The following is a 17,879-nucleotide window of genomic DNA, read 5'->3' on the forward strand; positions in this document are numbered from 1 at the left end:
TGGGGAGAGAGCAGTGATGCTGTTAAGTGTCCTGTACTGCACAGGACAGCACCCAGCAGCGAAGAATTATCTGGCCCCAAATAATGCCAATAGTGCTGAGGTTTCTATGGAAACAGCTCTCCATGATTATTGTAAAAAGAGTTGAAAATACAGATAAGCCAAAAAAAAAAAAAAAAAACCGCCAAAACCCAAAAAGAATAATTCCCTATAATTCTGTCACATTGAAAGAACCTCCATTAAGAAAGAATATTTTTTAAAAAATAAGAAGGTAGAGTAAAAATACACTCTTTTGAATTTTTCCCAGTTATACTGCCTACCTGATTGTGTGACACAATGTGTTTAGTGCCACTTGGGCAGCCTGTGGATGTGCCTTCCCTTCCTTCCTGGTAAGAGGGACAGGGAAATGCCCAAGACCCATGGGACGGTCCAAGGTGAGGGTGGGGCAGAGCATTTGTCTGCAGGTGGGACTACAAAAACTCATTCTCTGGGTGGTCTGATGTCTTTCAATTGACCTCTGTGTGTGCCTGAGTGTGTGTGTGCCCGTGTGCTCCCACAAGCGTGTTCTCATGTCATCATCCAGCTGGAAGGTAAACTCTACAACCTCGTTAACTATGGGAAAGAACAAAACTTGGGTATACTCGTTTGGGTTGAATTCTTTGGTTCCACAATGGTTCCACAGAGTTCTCCCGGGTCTGAGGGCTTCCCCGACTGGGCATGTGACTTTCCTCGGGGCCAACACACATCACTCATCCCCTCGGTGCTGTCACACCTCGAACAATGTGCCTTCTTTGCAAAGCTCCAAGTCTCGTGTGCTCAGGTAAGACCAGGGGTTCAGATGACATCTCCCCGGGGACATCCTGGGCTGGCCTGGGTTGTCCCTGGAAAGGTGGGATGTTGATTCAGGCCTGCCTGTGAAACATTGCTGCATGTCAAACAGCCCATCAGCCTTGGCCTGGTGAGCAGGTGCTCAGTATTTTACTCCTCGCCCTTTTGCACTTTGCAGAATCTCAGAGGTCGGTGTCCAGCATCAGGCCCCACTCTGGCTCCCCGATGAGGCCCAGAGAAGCGGTGACTCTCCCAGTGGTGCCTGTCTGGGGCTAAGCCCAGGGTTCTGACCCCCTGGCCCACAATCTTCCCTCCACACTCCTTTCCCTCCCAGGAGGGCTGAGTCAGCCCATCCAAGCCCCACGGGGCCATCTATTCAGGCCCTGGGGCACCCAGATGTTGATTAGAGGACCATGACCTTGAAATTAGCAGGGAATTTCAAAACCAGGCAGGTTCCAAACCTAAGGAAGAGACATCCCTTGGGGGATGGGTCAGGAGGGGGCACTGCTAATTTAGCCTCTTTCTACAGAGAAGGAGCATCACATCATCCAGCCTGAAGAAGGTCGGGCTGTGGCCAATGAGTCCTCACTGAGTCTCTTTGTCTCCCTCTCTCTCCCTTTCATGTTGCAGGGGATGTGCACACGTGGGCTTGTACGTGCCATGTATTTGACCTTCTTTTCTCTGTGTGCTTCAAACCCTCCCTGATGCAGTCAGTGGTCTGCAGGATCTGTTTGGTGCCGATGTCACCCCCCCATCAAAGGGGCCGGAATGCTGGGGACCAGTGATCCTGAGGTGGGGGGCCTGCTGTTCTTCAGGAGCGAAAACTTGCTGTCTCGCCAAGCAGAGCCCCCACTTAACAACAGGAGGGGTGGGAGGCATCCGCGTAGAAACCCGGCCTCTGGCTCTGTGAAAGGTGACTTTGAAAGGCTGCGTTTGTTCTCGATGAGATCTGGACAGCGGAGCTCTGCTGTGACGGATGGTTCCGGCGAGAGGCTGCCCTGCCAGGAGCAGTGGGGGATAAAGTCTCCTTCTCAATGGCTCCCCTCAAAAATTTTTCTTTTTATTATGAACTATTTCCAACATGAACACAAGTGGAAAGAATAGTATCATAAAGCCCAGATGCCCATCACCCACCTAGCTTTGATAATTAGCAAGACTTTGACACATTAGCTTCATCTATTCCTCCCTCTCTTTTTTCTTTCTTTCTTTCTGTTCAAGTATTTAAAATAAAATCAAATCTCGATCATAATGTGTTTTGCTTCTATGTCTTTCTCTGAACACACCCCCACACTCCCCACAAACACACCACAGACTCCGCATTTTCTTCTATAAGTGCAAAGCCATGATCACACCTAACAAAACAAATAATAACCCGTTGGGTCACCTAATAGCCAGTCCATAATCAAATGTCCCTGTTTGCCTCAAAAGTGTCTTTTTATTCTGTGGTTGGTTTGCTGGAATCTGGATCCAGAAAAGGTCCACGCATGGGGTTTTGTCTTTAGGTTGGTCTCCTAAAGCGCTCCCAAACCAGAGCCGATCCCCTTCCTTCTCCTTTTTAATTTAATGCTCTTGACTAATTGTAGACGCCGAGGCATTTCTCCTGAGGATTGCTCCACGTTCTGGACTCCTCTGTTTGCTTCCTCATAGGATTGCTTACCTCTTTCCCCTATGCTTCCCAGAAATGGATGTTAGCATCAGAGGCTCAATGAGAGCGAAGTTCAATTTTTTTTTTTTTTTTAAACAAGAACACTCCATGGACGGCACTGGGCTTCCCACCGCACCGTATCAGGAGGCACACACAGTCATCTTGCTGATATTTCAGTGGCACTAAAAATGATCTGTGGGTTCCGATGGTGATGGACTGCCCCCTCCCTGGTAAGGTTCCTCATCTGGTAGCTAGTCTCCACAGATGTTCTTCCAACGAACCATGCTTCTCCATATTCGCATCCTCATGCTGCCCGTGGCCCCTTGAATCTGGCTGCCTCCAGGACTCGCTTTCCACCCTAGAATGTGGCAACAGGGACTCTGTGATTTCTGAGGCTGAGCCACAGGAAGTCTGTAGTTTCCCTCTTTGTCTTTCAGAAGAGTCACTCTGGGGGAAGCCAGCTGCCATGCTGTGAGGAAGTCCGTGCCAGCCTTGCGGAGAGACCACGCGGCCAGAGAGAGGCCCCGGCCGTCTCCACTCTTCTGGTCATCTTCGCTGAGGCATGGGACAGAGGAATGATGGAGGAGATAAGACTTGGATGGCCCCAGCCCCAGCCTCTGCTCGACCCCAACTGTCTGAGAGGCCCCGTCAGATGGGCCACTGTCTATGGGAGGTCCTGTGACCTTGCTGGCCACGATGCTTTGGCGTGGCTTGCTATTGACCAAACAGCCATCGGCTTTCCCTCTAAATGTTTCAACTGATGGTGATCGTTGCCGGAACCACTTATTTGATTCGAAGTTACAGACTTGTGTTGATCTAATTTCATCCCTCTTCCCACATTTATTTGCAGGAATTCTTGCCCTCAGCAGCTGGGCTGATGTATGGACCCTGCATGAAAGACAGGGAAATCGTGGCGTTCTTTCCTGTCCATCGGTGGCCGCCCTCTGCAGCAGTGACCTGGCCCTTCTTGGATGTGAGGCCCAGATCAAGGCAGGAGAGAGAAGAAGCCTGAGGAAGGTGAGCTGGGGACTTGGTTTCCAAGGAAACCACAAGGTAATCATCAGATCCTCTGAGGATCATTATTTCTTTGTCCTGCTAAAAGCCAGATGCTGTCACCTTCTAAGCCAGCTCAGACGCTTGAGCAGGCACCCAAATGGGTCTCCGGGGGAGGAGACAAGTGGCTTAGAGAGCTTACATGGGTGGCTGCTCCCACCCCTGGGTCCAGGTTTCCTCTCAGGAGGCCTTCCCCCCATCTCAAACATGCATTTGTACCCTCAGATCTCCTTAGACCATGAGTAGAGTCTAGTTTTGGGGTCAGGGATACACAGAAAGTTGCCATTCCTGAAGCCCCAAGGGACAGGATGTCTTTACTCAGTGTCTGCCCTGGGCTTCATCTGTAAGGATTTGGGGCTGAGGTCTCTGCCTGGCCCCCTGGGGTGGGGGGAAGGGGGGAGGGATGGCAGGCCTGAGCTCTGAATCCTCCAGAAGGAAAACGAGCAATGACCCTATGTCCAGGGCTCAGACGCAGGGATCTGAGGTGGCTGCGGGCAAGAGCTGCCCTGGGCTGTCAGGTGCCATCGTCCGAGGAGCACTTACTTCGTGCCAGACACGACACAGGGTGGGCTTAGAGCTGCAGGCACAGAATCTCACAGATCCTGACGAGAACTCACCAAGTGGGTGCTGTTTTCACCCACTGCAAATTTGGGTCACTGGCCCCAGGTCACCCAAGGCGCCCCCTGCTGTCTACCTGTAGAAATGGCCCCAGATGGTCTGTCCACCAAGGTCCCCTCCTGCTGGAAGACGTTCTGGTGACCGGTATAACCTTGTTCAGTCTTCACCTCTAACTGTGTGCCTCTCCGACTTGCTCAGTTGACCCATAATGTGTAGAAAGGATCCACTTGTGTTGTGCCCCAGGGGGGTGCCCGAGTTCTTGCTGTGGCTCCGACGGTCACCAGCATGAGTGGGGCGGTGGGGTGAGGGCGCTGAGTCCTGTCTGCTGTGCGCGTGGCCTGATGGCGCGTTCACGTAAGTAACGTCTGGTGGTGGAGTTGGGCCTAAGTCTTTGATGTTTTCCTCAGTGCAGGAGAGACTTCGCTTGTTCTGGAATAGTATCCAACAGCATTGGGTGCAATGGATCCATGGAGGAAACACCCCTAAACACAAACACCCCCTCACACACAAGAAAAAATGGCGGAGCATACAAACATGGAAGTGGTGTTGCTCGAGCAGATGGGGGTCTGGTGGATGCCGGAGGAACGTCAACGTCCATACTGATTATGCCGTCCCAGCTCTTTGGTTAGGATGGCAGGGGTCCCGTGTGGCCCAGGGAGGTTCCTAGGGCTGGGGCATCTCCACCCACCGTGGACATGAGGATCCTGGGCCTCCTGAGGGCCGTCTTCCCTTGGACTGACTATGTTGGCTTCCTGGGGAGTCCTGCTTCTTCTACAATCTTCCCAACCCCGTCCCCCATTACAAACAGAAGACAAATGTCTTCCGGTGTCCCGAAATCTGCCCCTTCATTGCTTTTCCTCATCGGGGGAAGCATGGCCCCGAGTGGCCCGGCGCTGTGGGCGGGGCTGCCTAGGGGACATTTGCGCTTGTCTTCACACCTCTGCCAATGAGACCTTCTTGGGAGGGGCTGGGGGCCTGGGAGCTCCACGGCTGTCGCTGTGGGCGGGGACTTCTGAAGGTGGGGTGGGGAGACCTGAGGTGTGAAACGGTACCCCAGGGGCAGCCTCCTTGCGGCGGGGAGACAGCTTGGCCTGGGGCTTACGTGCTCAGGCGAGGGCCCGCTCTGTGTCTGACCTTGGGCGAGCTGCCTCTGTGAGTCTCACTGTGTCACCTGTAAAATGGGCCCAGGGCTTCCTCCCTCAGAGGATGGGGTGCATGAGGTAATGGGCAAAGATTGTATTTCACATCCTTAAGTTGGTGTCGATCCTGGCAGGGTTTTATTTACGTTTAGTTAAGTCTGACTCTGGGAGAAGCGTGAAGGCAGGCCCAGCCATCAGCCGCTCCTCTTCAAAGCTGCCACAAAGACTTTGTACAGTTCACAGCTTTGGGGACAGTCTCTGGGCTACACGGTTACCATGGAGATGCCCTCTGCCATGCCCTGTGGTCTCCTGGAGTCCTGTGGCTTCTGTGGCCCCTTAGGACCAGCGTCCCCCCTCTCGAGGACACACACCATGGCCATGCCCTTCCTTGGGTTCTCTGAGTCAGGGGCTCTGGGAGGTCACTCCCCAGAAGACCTGGGGGGCATTGCCCTTCCCTGCCTCAGAGATGTTGGCGTTCCTCTCCCTGCCCCCCCCCCCGGGATGTCCAGCATAATCTCCCCCTCTGTGTGGGTTTTGACAGAAAGAGACCATTTCAGGGGACCTTCGGCTTTGGCTCCAACACTATGGTCTCCCAGAGGCAAGAAGAGCTAATGCCTGGCTTCCTTCCAGGACTTGGAGTGGAAATACAGAGAACAAACCCCAGCAGACTCCATCTAGCAGCCTCACCCACGTGGAGTGGTGTGGGAGCTGCCCTCTTCTTCCTGGGCTCTTCCTCTCCCAGCCATCAGTTGCCTCTCACCCCACACCTGGGGCACAAACTGGAACAGCTCTGGGTGATTTTGGCTGGGATATTTCATCTCATTCTTGCACTCATTTCCCAGGTGAGAAAGCTGAAGCTCAGGGAACCTTGCTCGTTCAAGGTCACACAGCTTGTTTGTTAAATTGAGCCAAGATCTACTTTTCGGTCTTGGAACCTCCTCTTCTCCCCCCTGACCCCTGACCGACAAGGAAACCTTAGCATTGCTGATTAAGTCTTAAATTATAGTTTTATCATAAAGGTAATACTTGCTTAAATATAGAAAGAGACATTAGAAAATGCAGAGAAAAACATAAAAGTCACTGTCCCCCAAATCCAGTAATAAAACACATACAGTTGACCCTTGAACAACCCAGGGGTTGGGGCACGCCCCCATGCAGTGGAAAATCTGCATCTAACATCTGACTCCCCCAAAACTGAACTACTGATAGCCAACTGTTGACTGGCAGCCTTACGGATAACATAGACAGTCAATTAACATATAGTTTGTCTAAGTGTTACATATTGTAGCTTTACAATGAACGGAGCTAGAGAAAAAAATGTTACTAAGAAAATCATAAGGAGGGGCGCCTGGGTGGCGTAGTCGTTAAGTGTCTGCCTTCAGCTCAGGGTGTGATCCCGGCGTTCTGGGATCAAGCCCCACATCAGGCTCCTCCGCTAGGGGCCTGCTTCTTCCTTTCCCACTCCCCCTGCTTGTGTTCCCTCTCTCGCTGGCTGTCCCTCTGTCAAATAAATAAATAAAATCTTAAAAAAAAAAAAAAGAAAATCATAAGGAAGAGAAAATACATCTTCAGTACTGCACTGTGTTTCTGGAAGAATTTCAGGGTCAGTGGACCCGCGCTGTTCAGACCCGGGTTGCTCAAGGGCCACCTGTAAATCCTTAGGCTGGGGAGTCTCAACCTGGACCACACATTGGCATCACCTGGGAGGCTTGTTGAAGGCAGAGATCTCCTGGGCCCACCCCTGGAGTGTTTGAGTCAGTGGATGGAGGGGGCAGGAATTTCCGTTTCTAATGAGCTCCCGGGAGATGCTGGTGCCGCTCCCCGGGGACCCCACTCGGGGACGCTGGTCTGGAGCACGGTCTTTTGACCTCCGCTCTGTTGGCATTTAGGGTGGCCATTCTCTGTTGCGGGGCCTGCCCTGTGTCCTGTAGGATGGCTAGCAGCATCTCTGAGCTCTTCCTGCTAGAAGCCCATAGAACCTTCCAGGTCTAGGTCTCCAGACTTCGCCAAATGGCCCCTGGGGGGCAGAACTGCCCCTTGTGAGGACCCGTGCTCTAAGCCTTACTTCCTGGGTCCCTTTACATCCGCCCGGAGAGGCACCCTCTAACACGTGCTCACAGGCACACGCGTCTTTCCTTTTCCTCAAGAATCATGTCGAACTAGAAATACAGTTTTATAACTTGCTCTTTTTCACCTCACAACACTTTGCCAATTAACTCAGCAATTAGCTCGCTGGCAGCGAGGAGAGGCAGGTTTCTGCACAGATGATGCGGGAAACATCACTCAGAGCCCACCACGTGGCTCCGGGCCAGGAAGCCGGTGGCAGGGGGAGGGCTTTCAGATCCTCAGCCTCAGCCTGGAGCAGGGGCTGAAACCCTCAACTTGGGCGACCCTGTCAGCGTCTCCCACAGCTGTCTGTCTGGCTTCCCGAAGCCCCGGGTGTAGCTTGAAAGAAAAATGAGCTGCCTGAGCACATGGTCGTGAACCACGGCAGTGGGGGGTCAGGGATACAGGCCTCGCACCTGCTTCCACCCTCAGTGAGCTTCAGAGATGGACAGCGAGACCCAGAGCTTGCAGGCTGGGAGTGAGGGATCGTGGCTGCCCCCTCTTGCCTGGAAGGGTCCCGGCTGTGTTCGCGTCAGGCCGTGGCTGCTGCTAATGTCCTGTGGGCAGCCGGGCTGCTCCATGCAAAGGCCTGAGGGGGGCCACGAAGTGGTTCCTGGGACCTTGTAAGGGATGTCGGCTTTGGCTGCCTCTCGCTCTCCCGGAGGTCCTCTGTCTGCCAGCCTCATGACTTCATTGTCTGCCAGACCAGGAATCAGCCACTGCCCATCACTTCCCCCCGCCGCTGGAAGCTTCGAGCTGCCGGCTGGGTAGGAATGTCAGGAAGAAGACACCGGCAGGATGGGAGGTATTCATCAAGGCCGCCTCTCTGAGCACCGCACGTCCCTGCTCCCGGCGCCTGCCACGCCGCTGACAAATGGTTTGGGTGGAGTTGACCTTGCTCCGGGCTCTGGAGGTGAGTCCTGATAGGTCTAAACCCATCCCTGTAATCCCATCCTCTGTTCATGGGGATTTCACCCGCTCTGGGGAAGGATGTCTCTCTGCCCCCAGCAGGGTGCAGGAGCTGGTTAGAACTGGCCTGGGAGGCTCTACCACGTGCATTTCTTTCCAACTGTGTTATCAAGTCAGGAGCTTGAAGGCAACCGTGGGAGAGTATTCACACCTCAGAAATTGGCAAAGGCTACAAGGAAGGGTCCCTCCAACCCCAAGCTAGATTACCAGTGCACCAGCGACCCTCTCCCACTAATGGTGATCAAGGGGGGCACCTGGGGGGCTCAGTCGGTTGAGCCTCTGCCTTCGGCTCAGGTCATGATCCCAGGGTCCCGGGATCAAGTCTGGGATCGAGCTCCTTGCTGATGGAGGCTCGAAGCTAACGCTTTGGAAAACAGGGCAGAGACGCATAGCAAGAGTGTAGTTTTTGAGGACAGTTGTCTGATCATGCCTCACCTCTGGACTTTTGGGTGACATTTTTCCCATTTTCTTGAGAGCATCCTAAATGATACAGCTTTGGTAGGTGGGCTGGGATATTCTCAAGTCGGGACCTTCAGCCCCCCGGCCTCTGGAACAGCTAGGTTTCATTTCTTCAGTCAAAGGCAACATTCTGCAGTCGGCGGATGTTGGCCGGTTGTTCCCCCTTCTCCTGCCTCCTGAGGGGACTTCTGTCCTGCCTGGGCCAACTTCCCTGCCCCTGGCCTTTGAGATGAGCTTTGTTTTTGCCAGGTCCGTTCCTGGGCAAGGAGAGAGTGGGAGCTGCCTCAGTGGGGTTGGGGGATTTGGGGTGGGCTGGAGTGGAGAGTCAAGGGAGGAGAGAGTCTTGTCTTACCTCCCCTGATGTCCCTGCCTCCCAAGGCGCTCGGATATCTGGGGCAGAGGTGGGATTGGACGCGTCTGAGCTGCATTTTGGCTTATTCTCCTGGGAGGCGCCCAGAAAAGAAATGATGGACCAGGTATTTAGGGAACAATGATTCCACAGCTATGGAAACCAAAGTAGGTTTTTTTTTCTCTTCTTTCTGGGAAATCTCCCAACCCTATTCATGTACTTTGGTATCTTTTGTACCAAAAAATGTGGAGCAAAGCAGAATGTAGTGGCCTGGAGAAAAACGGAGGCAACAACCCAGTTTAGGAACAGTTCTGGGAGGGATGTGGAACCCATGTTTTGCCCTGTATCTCTGGGCGTTACACAAGTCACACGGTGGACAGAGCTGGAAGCTCGTCCACACAGCCTCCACCCCTCTGGTTCCAAGCCCTCAGGAGTTGTTTCTGGTCTTTAAAAAACAAAACAAAACCAACAAACACCCTCCTTTGCAGCTTGGCTTCTGCCCTATTGTGCCGCAGAAGGCGCCCCTGCTGCCCTGCACGGCGGGGGCGGGCAGTGGCCGGTCTTTGCTGGTCCTCCTCAGTCCTCCCGCAGTGTCTACGGGCGTCCCTCCCTCAGGAGATAAGGCTTCTCTCGGCCTCAGGGACATTTCTGTCTCTCCTGGGCATTCCAGCTCCAGCACCTGAAAGGGCCAGGCACGTAATGTAGACGAGTGGCCTGGGCCAGGCGTGAGGCGACTGGAAGTGGGAGGGGAGTGTGGCGGACAGGGCGGAGGGTGTCCCGTGGAGAGGGCAAGGGACAGCTCAGCCCCGCTGACTCTCGTCATTGGGGAATGAAGAGGCTTGGCATTGCTGGAGTAAGAGCATTTCCCTTGCAGGGATATTGCTGAGGATACACGAAGACTGGACACAGTCCTGACATTCAACAGGCTGCCAATCGATGGAGCTACCTTCTCTGGGAAGCTTCTTGATCCTTCTTCCCCACTGACCTCGCCCTCCTCGTTGTGCCCCTCATGTGGTCCTGGTCACATAGTTCTTGAGGGACAGGATGTTAGCGACTGCCACCGTAGTGTCACCTAACAAATCATCCCCAAAGCCAGTGGCTTAGAATGACGATGACTTCTTCGCGTGGCTTTGTGGTTGGGTTGGGGCTCGGCTGATCTAGCCAGGCTGCGGCTGCTCAGACAGCTCAGTCTCACGTGTCTCTCATCCTCCTTGGGCTCGCGGACTGGCTGGGGCACGTGCCTCATGACAGAAGCACCAGAGGGCGAGCAGAACATATTAAGCCTCTTGGGACCTGGCCAGCTGGCATTGGCCAAAGCATATCACAAGGACAATCTCAAAGTCGAGGGGCGGGAAAAGGTCCCCCACTCATGGCCAGACCACAGCAAAGGTGCAGATAGATAGGAGGTGGAATTGGGGCTGACACTTCAGTCTACCACGTGGAATGGCTACAGTCTGGTTTGGGTCAGTGCTGTTTTCGTGGCTGATGCCTTGGGGAGTGACCTTTCCTCGGTGGCCCCGGGACCCCACTGGGAGTCATCACCGAGGGAGGGGTTCAAGCAGCCCAAGTGAAACGTATTAGCAAAAGGTTAGATCCAGGTTTTCTGTGCCGAGCCGTGGGTAGGGGAGGGAAGGACACACCTGGGTAGCATGGTGCATGCAGTAGGTGGCTACTCAGTGTTTAGTGTCCAGGAGTGAGGGAAGTAGATTTTCTTTGGGTGGAGGCAGGAAGGAGACCAGAATGGAAGGGGAGCGTGGGGGGCTCTGATGTCCCTTCTTAGGGACTCGCAGATCCCCCCACCCCCCAGCGTGCAGAAGCACTGTCCAAAACAGCAGGCAATGGAGGGGGTCTATAGTTGGTTTGGAAATGTATTTCTTTAGAATTTTCCTTTTTTCTCAAGCAAGTTAGTTTCTTTTCAGCATTTCTTTTCACTTTGTTTTAGATTTATCTTCTTTTTAATAGTATGATGGGATTAAAACATTTATTGAGGTGGATAAGCATTTAATATAGTGAGCAAAATATGCTAATCTTAAGTAGACGACTCGCTCACATTTTAGGCAGATCTATAACCATGCAGCCAGCACCCAGACTGAGACAGGATATTTCTTGTTCCCTGCCCCCTGGCTCTCTCATTCCCCTCCCAGAGGTTAGTAACCACTATTCTGACTTCTGCTGCTTGTGTGGATTCTATGGTCTGTTCCAGAACTTCACAGACATCAAATTCTACAACGTGTGCTCTTTTCTGTCTGGCTTTTTTTCTCTGAATATTATGTTTGCGAGATTCATTTCTATTATTGGGTGTCGTAGCAGTGGCGTGTTCTTTGTTCCTTTGTTCTGGAGTTGTCCACTGCATGAATATGCCATTATTTTTCCATTCTGCTGTTGATGGACATTTGGGTTGTTGCTAGTTTGGGGACCATATTGAGTGACCCTGTGATGAACATGTTTGTGCATGTCTTTCAGTGGAAAGATGCATCCATTTCTCTTGGGTATTGACTTAGGAGAGGAATTGCTGGACCACAGGGTAGGCAGCCACATGTTTAGCTTTAGTAGATAGAGAGGGACAAATGGTTTTCCAAAGTGGTGGTGTTTAATGGGATTTTCTCTCTCCTTTTCTTCTTTCCTCCCTCCCCTTCCTCCTCCTCTCTTCCGCCTTCCTCTTCACCCTCCCTCCTCCTCTTCCCTCCTCCTCTGTCTTCTCCCTCTTTCCTTCTTTTTTCCCCAATTTGAACTTCAAAGTTTATTAGGGGGATTTAGCCCATTCACATTTATTGTGATAATTGATACCATTTCTATTTGGTCCTTTCATCTCATTTCATGTTTACTGTTTGTGTTAGTGACAGTTCAGTTGCAAGTAACAGAAATCATCTAGTTTAAGCAGAGAGGGATTTATACAAGGAATCAGATGCTTACAAAATTGTTGGAATAGCTGGAGGAACTTTCAGGAGTGACTGCCTGAGAGGTACCACAGAACTGGCCTGAAAGGGAGCCGCTATTCCCAGCACGACCAGGAAGCTGGGTACTCAGCTTGCCATGGCCTCAATGCTGGCCCAGGGCCACATTGTCTCTGCTGGACACAGGGCTTAGGACATGGCTGCCACAACTATGGGCTCCAGGATGGCATGACCTGACCATGATTTGCCCCAGCAGAGCCTCTGCCGTGGAGAACTCAGCCCCACCCCTCACCACCACTTTTGCCTGAAAACAGAAGTAGGGCGGGCCTCACTTTTGCCCTTGAATGTCCCTCAGATGTGGCTGCTTGGTGGAAGCAAGGTCACGGGCTGCGTTTGGAAAATGTATTTTGTCTTCCACCTTCTGGCAAACAGCAAGGTGCTCTGCAAGGGGGTAGAATGCTACGGCTTTTCCAATGATTTCCCTTTGTTGTTGTCTTTGCCTTTCTTCACTTTCACTGGCTTGAACAACTTCATTTTTATTTCTGGCCTCCCCCACCCGGTCTGCTCCCAATTTAGAAGTTTCACTGGGCTTCTGGATTCTCCCAGTGGCTAATTTCTCGCCCTAAATAACCTTATTTAAACCTCTAATTCCCTCTTACCATATCCAAGTTAAGTGTTAGAAATACCCAACCCCCTGACAATTTTCTTGTCCACCCTGCCCCCACCCCAGCAAAAAGAGAACTCTAGAACATTTCCCCTCTCTCGCTCCCTTGCTGCTGCCCCCAACTCAAGTCCTGAGTTTTGCTGATGTCATTTAGACATTTTGGTTCCATTTTTAAGCTATTTATGATTAACTTTTCTCTCAGAGGATATTTCCTGGTTTTCAGCTATCCCTTTGAAATAATTATACCCTATTTTTCAGGCACCTCAGCAGTCCCGGAAATGAAACTAACCAGGCTTTACAGCTCTCTGCTGTGTCTCCCACTCTGTCTTCTGCTCTTGTAAGACTTTTGTTGGATTTGATTTTCAACTTATCAGAGCTCTGGTCTGTTTTCCTTGTTACTCCAAAGGAGACTTTCTTGTCCTGGGCTGCCTTCTCTCATCGGTTTGTAAACCGATGAGATGCATCCAGGGATGCAAATGAGATGTCTGCCTCTCTGCCTGTCAGGGACCTTTCTTTCTGGAAGCTCCAAAGAGCTCATCTCTCATCTGTGGAGCTCAGACTCCTCGCTGGGCTGCTTGGAGGTGGGTGTTCTTTATTTATCACTTCTGCCCGCGGCCCTTTCAAATCTCAAGGTTCTTGTCTCTCTTCCACTCTCTTCGGCACTCCTTAGATCACCACATCTCCTTTTGTTCATTTTCCTCCTTCTAGAAACCTTATTACCTATTACAATTTGGGGTCCCGAATCTGATTTCTCAGCCTCTTATCTTTTTATTCATGCTTTCATTTCTTTGCATTTATGGCTGTATGTGGAGAGTGAGCTCCTCCATCGATCTTCCGGAATGAGGCTTTTGTTCTCAGAGGACCTTTCCTTTTTTCGCTTCCTCTATTAAATTTTAATTCTGGATGTCCTGCATATGTCTGTGTTTTGAGTTCTCGAAAGCCTTCCTCGCGTACTGTGTGCACCTCCCTCCTCCCCCGACCCTGACAGTGCTCATAAAATCACTGAGGTCTTGTCCCTTCAGCACCCGAGAGTGGACGAAGCCTCGGTCCCTCTGGGGTTGGTACTTTTCTCTGCTTGCCCAAAGCATCAGCTCTCCCGAGCTGTGCAGCCCTGGCAGCAAGTCTTGTGGGTAGAGTGAGGTCTGGTTGCCCCCCACCTGGCCAAACTGGGACCCATCACTCCAACATGCTGCGGGAGGGCACCGTGTACTCTGTAGGTCCTCTGGGGGGAGCAGAGAGCCAGGGGCAAAGGCCCCTCAGACCCCAAGGAGGTCTTGACCTACAACACCTACTTCAGATGTAGGTAAGGAGGTTAATGCCAAAGGACCCTCAGGCCATCGAGAGCAATGAGCAGGGAGTTTTGCTAAGAGAGGAAGATCAGGGCCCAGTGGGGGGAGTCTTCTCTGTGGGAGAAAGAGCTGAATGGATGTGTGGTGACCAGAGGGGAAATTGTGGCAAGGACAGTGATTGGCGTTCACTAAATTTGGCTCATTTTCTTCTGGGCACATAGCTAACCTACAGTTCCCAGCTTCCTCTGCGGCTAGGTTTGTCATATGACCTTGTGATCTGTTCTGCCCAGTGGAATGTGAACAGAAGGCACCCAGTGCAGTGATCTGAGGGGGTGAGTTGGAGGGGGGTCATATCTTGAGGCAGAAAACACGGTGGAAGGGCCTTTGGTTTCTGAGTCATTGCCTAGAGGAGAACTGCTCAGGAGGAGCTCCCAACAAGGAATACCAATGCGAGGCTTTGCATGTGTTAGCTATAGAGATCCGGACGATGTTTGTTACACAGCTGGCAGCTGATGACTGATACAGAAATCTTTCCTGGAAGCCCCGCCAGCAGACCTGTTTGCATAGCTCATTGGCCAGAGCTGGACTGCATGCCATCTCCTGACTTGTTTGCACTTGGACTTGAGATCCAAGCAACATCAGGGTTTTGCCAGCAAGGAAGAAGTTGGGAATTGATTTGGAGGAGACCAGTGGCTGCCATATTGGTGCAGCTAAACAGCTTTTATGTACTTGCTGGCTCATTTCACTTGTTTTGTCAATTGCCTCTTTACGTCCTTTGCCTATTTTTCTCTCAAGGTTTTCATCTTTTATTAATGAATGGCAAGGTCTTTCGATGTGTTAGGGATTGTAATGCACATCTGTGGTTATTTTTGTCCACCCAGCGTCTGAATTTCTTTCCTCCCTCGGAGGTATCCCCTGGTTTCTGCCACAGAAGCGGGGCTTGTGTTCCAGCCCCCTTGCGGCTACCGTGCAGGCCTGTGACCGAGGCTCTGCCATGCAGATGCTCTTGCCGCAGAAACATAACCAGAAGCTAATGAGCAGAGGTAGCAAGAACTGTGAGGACTCTATTCTGGAGAAGGAGGGAGCAGGAGCAGCAGCAGGGTCTCTACCCAACCAGCTGGGCCACCGTGGCCATTCCTGTCTGGGAGGCCTTCTAGACTACTTCTCTTGCCTTCCCAGAGCCTCTGCCAAGCTCAGTGTCCATCCCTGTGCTGCTTAAATCTGCTAAGGTCAGTTTCTGTTGCTTGGAACAAGAACAGAACTGTGATAGTGACCTTTTGTCTGTATTGTCTGTTACACAACCTGTGTCCAGTTGTCATTTGTCTTGTAACCTTCTATGTGCAATAACTTTTCCTTAAAGAAGTTTTGGACTGGGGGACCTGGGTGGCTCAGTTGGTTAAGCGCCTGCCTTCGGCTCAGGTCATGGTCTCAGGGTCCTGGGATCGAGCCCCACGTTGGGCTCTCTGCTCAGCATGGAGTCTGCTTCTTCATCTCCCTCTGCCGCTCTCCCTGCTCATTCTCTCTTTCTCTCTCAAATAAATAAAATCTTAAAAAAAAAAAGAAGTAGTTTTGGATTTTTATCATTTTTTTAAAGTAGGCTCCACACGCAGTATGGGGCTTGAACTCACGACCCTAACATGGAGAGTTGTGGGCTTTACTGACTGAGCCCGCCAGGCGCCCCAGAAGTTTTAGATTTTTAGGCCACCAGATAGATCAACCCTTTCCTTAGTTGTTTCTTTTTTTTTTTTTTTTTTTAAAGATTTTATTTATTTATTTGACAGAGATAGATAGCCAGCGAGAGAGGGAACACAAGCAGGGGGAGTGGGAGAGGAAGAAGCAGGCTCATAGGGGAGGAGCCTGATGTGGGGCTCGATCCCATAACACCAGGATCACGCCCTGAGTCGAAGGCAAACGCTCAACCGCTGTGCCACCCAGGCGCCCCTCCTTAGTTGTTTCTGATTTTCAGGTCTTCTTATAGAGGCCTTTCCGAAATCCAAGGTTACATAAACATTCACCCGTGTATTAAATTTTTATAATTTTAAGTTCTTTCCCTCAAATATTTATGTTTAAATGTTTTATGCTTAAACATATATAGAGCTTAAAAAGCCAAATACTACCACTAGGTTTAAAGAAATTAGTACTCTACTCCATTTCCCTGATTCTCAAAACCCCCTCTGCAGAGCCAACCACATTCAGCTTTTAATAGATGTTTCCTCTTTTTTTAAAATTTCCATGTCTAAATGAAACCGTTTATACCTTAATTCTCAGTTTTCAATTTTAGATATATCTCTCCACTGGCTACCATGGAAAATGAGCTTTTTTTCCATTTTTTTTGTTCCAAGTTTTTATTTTGAGCTTTTCTTTTCTTACCATCCACACTTGTAAGATCTGCCCAGCCCTTTTAAAATCTTTAGGCGCTCTCCATTTTTGTTGTTGTAAATTACATATTGAAGACAGGGGCGCTTCGTTCTACAGCTTCCTGCCGTCTAGACTTTGCTGGTTGCATGACCTTGGCGTTGCTGGAAAGTTCCTCTGTTCCCCGTATTTCTTGTAATTTGGTAGTTGGACCTAAAGCGGGCGTGGGCAAAGTTTTTCTGTCAAAAGCCAGATAGTAAATATTTTAAGCTTTGTGGGCCATATGGTTTATGTCATAATTCCTCAAATCTGCTGTTGTAAAAAGTAGGTAGAAAGAGTCATAGACAGTATGTGAACAAAGGGCAGGGGCGTGTTTTGGGCAAATTTGATTCCGGGGTCGTAGTTTGTAGACCCCCCGATCTAAGGCTTGGTCAGGGTCAGCTTTGACTTGGTGCCTCATTGGTGGGGCTGCATGTGTGAGGAGACACCTCGTGTCCCACTTATGCCATTTCCTTTTCTCCCTTTCTTTTTTTTAAAAAATATTTTATTTATTTATTTGACAGATAGAGACAGCCAGCGAGAGAGAGAACACAAGCAGGGGGAGTGGGAGAGGAAGAAGCAGGCTCATAGCAGAGGAGCCCGATGTGGGGCTCGATCCCAGAACGCCGGGATCACGCCCTGAGCTGAAGGCAGATGCCCAACCGCTGTGCCAGCCAGGCGCCCCACCTTTCTTTCTTTCTTTCTTTCTTTCTTTCTTTCTTTCTTTCTTTCTTTCTTTCTTTCTTTCTTTCTCTTTCTTTCTCTCTCTCTCTCTCTGTCTCTCTCTCTCTCTCTCTCTTTCTTTCTTTCTTTCTCTCTTTCTCTTCTTTCTTCTTTTCTTCCCCCCCTTTTTTTTTGGTGATGGCAAAATACACATAATAAAGTTTGCCTTTTTAACCATTTTTAGGTGTCCAGGGGTATTAAATCCATGCACAGTGCTTTGCAGCCATCCCCACCGTCCATCCCCACGACTGTTCAGCTGGTAAAACAGAGACTCTCCCCATTAAACACTAACCTCCTATCTTCCCCTCCCCCTGCCAGCCCCTGGCAACCACCACATCTTCCGTCTTTTATGATACACATGCTATTTAACTTGAAAAATACAAAAAGAGGTCAAAACTGGAAGTAAAATCCACCCATGATCCCACATTTTTGGGGAAGCATGTAAAGTAAGAAGTGAAAGCTCTGTCCTCTGCCCCCCTCAACACCACTCCCCTCCCTGTGGGAGCTTCTACTAACAGTTGGGTACAGTTTGTTCCAGACCTTTAATGCCCTGACAAGGGCATATATCTACACATAGCAGAGGCATGTTACCTGTGTGGAGGCTGCCTCCTTTCTGCCCCACGAGCCGAGGCTGGAGAGGGGAAGGTTGGGTGTTGACCTTCCTTGTCCATCTCTGGCTGACAGGTGGCTCACTTACCCTTTTTTCTTTTTTCTTTTTTTTTAAAGATTTTTATTTATTTATTTGACAGAGA

General features: G+C 50.7%; 1 long non-coding RNA gene across 1 annotated transcript; it reads left to right on the forward strand.

Moving 5' to 3' along the window:
* Window positions 1-236: 236 nt before the first annotated feature.
* Window positions 237-4,961, forward strand: LOC130544626 (uncharacterized). The gene is made up of 3 exons (XR_008961038.1): window positions 237-386; window positions 680-3,487; window positions 4,549-4,961. It is a non-coding gene; the product is annotated as an uncharacterized LOC130544626 (long non-coding RNA).
* The last annotated feature ends 12,918 nt before the right edge of the window (window positions 4,962-17,879 follow it).

Source organism: Ursus arctos, unplaced genomic scaffold (genome assembly GCF_023065955.2).
Source record: "Ursus arctos isolate Adak ecotype North America unplaced genomic scaffold, UrsArc2.0 scaffold_23, whole genome shotgun sequence".
Classification (NCBI taxonomy): Eukaryota; Metazoa; Chordata; class Mammalia; order Carnivora; family Ursidae; genus Ursus; species Ursus arctos.